The 6,215-nt window shown below is 47.4% G+C and overlaps 1 pseudogene; it reads left to right on the forward strand.

Moving 5' to 3' along the window:
• The first annotated feature begins 5,772 nt into the window (after positions 1-5,772).
• The window catches only part of LOC109378608 (butyrophilin-like protein 8), a 6,695-nt pseudogene continuing 6,252 nt past the window's right edge, over positions 5,773-6,215 (forward strand).

The following is a 6,215-nucleotide window of genomic DNA, read 5'->3' on the forward strand; positions in this document are numbered from 1 at the left end:
CTAAGGCAAGGAGGCAACCTAAGTGTCCATCAATGGATGAATAGATAAAACAAAGTTGGTACATATATACAATGGACTATTAGCCATAAAAAAGAATGAAATTGAAGATGGCGAAGTAGACAGATGCTGTGCAGACTGCCTCACATGATCACACCAAAATTACAAATAATTTATAAAATATTCAACCTCAGAAGTCCCCTGAACACTAGATGAACAGATCCTCTCAACCAAGGACTTAAAGAGGAGGCCACATCGAGTCTGGTAGGAGGGGTGGAGATCAGAGATGGCGAACCCCGTGAGGACACCAGAGCAGTGGGGAGGCTTCTCCAGTTGGGAGAGAGATCCTCCAGCCCCACACCGAGCTCACCAACCCAGAGTTACTTTGCTGGGAAGAGGAGTTCTACGATAGCTGGCAGTAGAAATTAGTGAGGACTCTCTTTGCTCAACTCCCTGAGGCTGAGGGCGGCTGTAGAACCAGTGGAGCCAGCACACAGACTTGCTCACTGTTGAGCACTCACCCAGTTCCTGGTGGAGGGAGTAACTTTGTGAGCGGGGCCCAGGAGCCTGCGGAGAAGGGCTAAACTGAGTGCCTTTGGCGCAGGAGCTGGAGATTTGGGGACCGTTGTTCCCCTGGTGTGGAGCTTGCACATGAATAGTGCACAGGAGAATGCCATTTTTTCAGGGCTCGGTGCTCCCACAGAGGCTCAGGTCTGGGACCACATTGGTCTGGCGGAATTAGTGTAGGAGTGCGCGTGTGCGTGAATGCACATGCGACCTTGCATCCCCACCCTCTGCACTGCTTGTGCTGCATAGCCAGGGAAATGCCTGGCAGCCTGCGCTCCGACTCCAACAGGCTGTTTATTGAGATGCAGGAGTCAGTGACTCGACTTGGTTTCCCGGTCTCCACACTGAGGGTGCCGAGTTGCCAGGGTGGCAATTGGCTGTCAGGGTGCTAGGCCTGATCTTCAAGCAGCTGATTGGGACAGGCTGAGACTGGGAGTTTCCCTGGGAGTGCTGGGCCATGAGCTATGTGCCTGCGTGATCTGGCCAGGGCTTTCCTGTCACGTATGTGTGGGCTGATTACCGATGCAGGAGTGCATGCTGCTTTGACTTGGTGGGGGCCACTGACCACATCCTGTGGTGCCTTGAGGGCCTGCCTTGCCCACCTAGAGCTGTGTTGCTGGGGGCACCCTGAGACCCTGGTCACTGGCCACCACCTCCGCAGGCCACAGAGGGTTTTTTTTGCAGCAGCAGCAGACAGCCCACAACAACACTGAAGATTTTTGGTGGTGAGCATGGTTCCAGAGCACACAGCAGCTAAATGCTGGAAGCTCACTGCAAGTCTCAGAGGGAGGCTGGCGCATGACACACTGAACCCTTCCCCCCAACAGCAGGTGCTGAGTAGCCCAGAGTCTCCCTATTGCCGAGCAAGTGGTCTGCAGATTAAAGTGGGCAGAGAGCCCCTCCCCTTTTTTTCCCGTTTTTCTTCTTTTTTTTCTTATCTTTTTCTTTTTTCTTTTTTTTTCTAGGTGATCTATCTAATATCAAAGCAATCACAAAACGACAGCCAGAATGAAGAAACAAAGAAATGTCCCACATAAAAAATCAGAAGAAACTTCTAGAAATGGAACTAAATGAAACAGAAGTATCCAATCTTTCAGAGACAGAGTTTAAACACTGATGATAAGAATGTTTAAGGAACTTAGTGAGCACATAAAAAGGATAGAGNGCACACTTGCTGGATCATGTGGTAAGACTGTTTACTTTTGTAAGAAGCTATAGACTGTCTTCCAAAGTGGCTGTACTATGTCGCATTCCTGCCAGCAATTAATGAGAGCTCCTGTTGTTCCACATTCTCATCAACATTTGGAGTTGTCCATGTTTTCGATTTTAGTGCGAGTTCTATTTTTACTCTTGTTTAGTCTACTTTCTAGCATTTATTATGATTTTGTTTCACCCATGAGTCGCTTTAAATTACATTATTAACAATATCTAAGTGTATAGAGTCCCCATGTTTGTAAATCGTTCTATACCTTAATTGCATTGTGGTTATTGAATATTTTTCTGGTGGTATCTGGGAAACTTGTTATCTGATCTAGTGAGTGATCACTCTGTCAGTTTGCACATACTTGACAAGACTGCATGTCACTTACTGTAGGTGCCCTGGCTGAGTGTGTCTATTGAACGACAAGTGAGCGGGTCTTTGCCTCACCCTAAGGGCTGTACCTGCCCTGGCACCGTTCTCAATACTTTGGGTACTTGAAACTAATGTCTTTATTCTGGCAATTCTTCTTCATATGGCCTCAAATAGAGTCTTGGCCCTGAACTCAAAACAAAAGAGGGAACATAGTACATGTGTTACATCAGGCTGCATCAGGAAACATTCATCTCACCTGCTCTTGGTTGCTCCTTGTGGAATGGCACCTGCTTACCTGCACAACCTGCTACCCTTTGCTGGGACAAGCTCTTTTTTAGGACTGGATTTCCACTGCCATACAGTTCTACCTGCCAGATTGGATCTTAAGATATACCTGCATCTGACACTCCCATGCCACCCACCCAGGGCCAGTCTTGATGGAGGACAAACCCTGCCCAGTGTGCCCCATGCCCTTCTCTATCATTATTTCCTTGTTCTGAGATGGATGTTTATGGCCGGCCAATAAATGCAGTGATTCAAAGTGCAGAGTCCCCACTCCCCTAACACACAGGTCCATGTGTATGTCAGGTAACTCTATAAAGAATGGTGCAGCTTGCCTTCAGCTCAAGCTCTGCCTCTTCATGGCTTCTCAGCTCAGAAGCTGAGCTGACCCCTCTTCTCGCTAATTAGTCTGCCCTCCTGTCTCTGTTCTTGTCTGTTTCCATAGTGTGAGATCAGCCTGCAGACACATCCATGGCCCTTAGGGGTCTCGTGCTCACTTTGTTTCTCAGCCTCCTCGGTTCCTGGGGTCAAGTAAGCCTCCAGGCTGGACTCTCTCTGCCTCTCTTCTTGTTGGTTAACATTTTGAGTTCTATAGCTTCAAGATCACAGCACAATGAGGTGGGGCAACTTGCTTGCATTCCCTGATTTTGCCCCAGGCTGACATCTACCAATACCAGGGGCTGTGGGAAGCAGGAGGCAGGCTGAAGATCTCGGGCACTGTGAAAACTGTGATTATAGCCCAGAAATCATGGCAAAGAGTGCTGAGGAGGGGCCTGGTAGTGGGGAGGGGACAGAGGAAGAATGTGAAGGTCAATAAATTAAATGTTTGTTCCAGATGGGCTGTTGAGTTTAGGCAGAGGGTCTCTAGTAGGGAACCAGGTTTCCTACTGGGGTGCTGGGGTAGAAGATACTGATTAGGACATTTTGGGAAAAGATAATGGTCCAGCTGTGGACATGCTGAGTGGGACACCCCTGTGGTGTGTGGCCTGAGGGTGGGGGAAGGTATACTGATCTTCAAGTGAGGACTATGTTGTAAAGTGGCATAGTCTGAGAAGCGCCCACTTTTGTTTCTTCTTCTAGATACAATTGACACAAAGGCTGGTGTGTAGGATATTGAGTAACTGAATAAAGTACAGAGAGGAAGCTGGAGGCTGGAGTGGACCCCTGTCTCTGGACAGGCAGTGTCCAGCCGTACAAGGTCCAGTCTGCACAAGTTCATTCTGTCACTCATCTGCTACGTCTGTTGTGTAGATCATGGAAAAGAAGAGAGAAATAAGGGCAATCAAATCATGCTCTGTGTTTCCACAGGAGAGCCATATGTCTTGTTCACTAGACTGTCTCTCAAGGTCATCCTCATCCATTTCCTGACAAGTGTCTTTGACTGCTCTGTTTCAGCAGGGTGTCATGAAAATGACCTTAGAGGCCAAAAGACTATATTTAAAGCCCTCATTTTCTCTGCTTATTAACTGTGTGGCTCATAACCCTGCCAGGAGTCAGTGTGCTCCCTGTGACAGGAGATGGCATCACACCCTGATCAGGCTGCTGTGGCGAACACATGAGTTCCTGCATGTAGAGCGGACCACAGAGCTTTATTTGCACAGAGCCTGTGTTCAATGATAGACAGTTTTTCCTTGCTGGTCCCCAGAGGAAGAAAGGATAAAGGGTAGAAGGAGCAGCTGTAGACAAGAAAAATGAAAGCAGCAGTAAAGCCTGGACAAAAGAGGAAAAAAGACACTCCAGGAAAAGGTTCCTTCAGCTCCAGAACCCCACCCCACCCCCCGCCAGCCCTGAAAGCACAGCAACAGCAACACAGCTTACGTAGGCTGAGTCCCCAAATCAAACCAGGGACAAGGGTCTGAGTGCAGGTGGGCTGCTGAGGAGGTGATTCTGGGAACAAAAGTGAGAGAGTGAAGAAAGTGAAGACAGAAAAGAGGAAAACCAAAACGGTGTCCCAATGAGCTGCTTACCGACATGGAAACCCCTTCTGAGGGGCCATATAGATGGCACCTAGAATCATCCCAATAGCCACTTCCTCCAGTCCCAGTGGGGACTTGTACCTCCACTACTGTTAAATTCTCAGCACTTTGGTGTGCCCTGGACCAGACTGAGCAGATTCCAAGGGCAGAGAAAACCCTCAGCAGGGAGCAGAGGCCAGGCTCCTGGATGGGGCTGTCAGAGGGCAGAGACATGCCCAGCCCACTGCAGAGGGCTCAGGGTCAGGTGAGGGTTAGCACTCAGCATCTGGTAGGCCAGGTCAGTGGCTAAACAGAGATTCTGCTGCAAAGTCACATTTTATATCATAAGACATCTTTCAAAACACATCAGTGAAATACCTTTCAAAAACATGTATAAAACATATTTAAAGTAAGAAATAATGGGTGATAAAGTAAAAATATTTACTTATTTGAAACTAAGTGATCAATTTGGAAATTTCAGCATGCTTGCAAGTGAATTTTACACTGTGATCCTGTTTTCTCTGATGAGTATACAGACCTCACCACACCAGTCTATGCACATATCAGAAAATAATACATGGAAAGTAACCAAGAGACATTCTAAATCAGAGAGGTGTGTTCATAAAACACACTCCACAGAAGGAGAGCCACCATGAATTCACTGGAGAGCAAATCTCTAAAGTGAAATTTGCATAATCTTATTGTCACAGTGCCATATATGCCTCTCAGAATTTGGCAGAAGAAGTAGATAATTAAAATAAGGAAGCACAAATACAGATTAACCTATAGACAAAGACAGTCCTTTCTTGTACCTATGAAACAGTTAAAAGACCGAAAGAAATTGCCCCCAACTGGAGATTTTATTATTAAAACTCCCCTCCTGAAAAATGGGTCATCTTTAGTTTTTTGCAGAGGATAAGAAGGAGCTGTTGTGAGTGTGTGGTGACGCAGACGGTCAGGGAGGAGAAAATGAGGGTATAGATTCCCCTCCCATCAGAGGTTCAGCATTTGGAAAGTGCTCTCATGCCCCTCATTAATTTACGTAGTCTCTCTGAGACATTGTGTCCTCATCTTGAAAATGGGAATATCAATAACATACGCCTGTCGGGATGTTTGTGAAGACAGAATGAAGTAATGGATGTGGAAGTGCTCTGTCAAGTGTAAGGGATGTACAGATGCAGGTCACTGGTTTGGAAAGGAGATAATGAATGATGTCGCACCCCTGGGCTCACACAGCCATGAGTAGGACACACTGACAGGGTCTTTGCTCAGTTATCGCTTGTGCTTCCTTCCACAGGCCAGTGGCAGGTAATGGGACCAGACAAGCCCGTCCAGGTTGTGGTCGGGGAAGATGCAGTGTTCTCATGCTTCCTCTCTCCTAAGACAAGTGCAGAGGCCATGGAAGTGCGGTTCTTCAGAGATGAGTTCGGTGCTGTGGTGCACCTCTACAGAGAGGGGAAAGACCAGCTCCATATGCAGATGCCGGCCTATCGAGGGAGAACTGAGTTGATGAAGGATCTCATAGCAGAAGGGTATGTCTCCCTGAGGTTGGAGAAAGTCACTGTTGCAGACACTGGTCTCTATGGATGCTGGTTCAGATCCCAAAATAATGACTACAGGACCACCTGGGAGCTGCAGGTGTCAGGTCAGTTGCTTATTTCAGAGAACTCATAACTGTCTTATGGTAGAACCACTTAGGATTTTATGAACATATTGTTGAATAGAAGTCTTTTTAAAAATGTTCTCGGGCCGGCCGAGTGGTGCGATGGTTAAGAACTGGCTTGGGATGCCAGAGGGCCCCGGTTCAGATCCCACATATGAGGGCCAGTGACACTGCCCTC

The sequence above is a fragment of the Hipposideros armiger genome, unplaced genomic scaffold, assembly GCF_001890085.2.
Source record: "Hipposideros armiger isolate ML-2016 unplaced genomic scaffold, ASM189008v1 scaffold_2235, whole genome shotgun sequence".
NCBI lineage: Eukaryota > Metazoa > Chordata > Mammalia > Chiroptera > Hipposideridae > Hipposideros > Hipposideros armiger.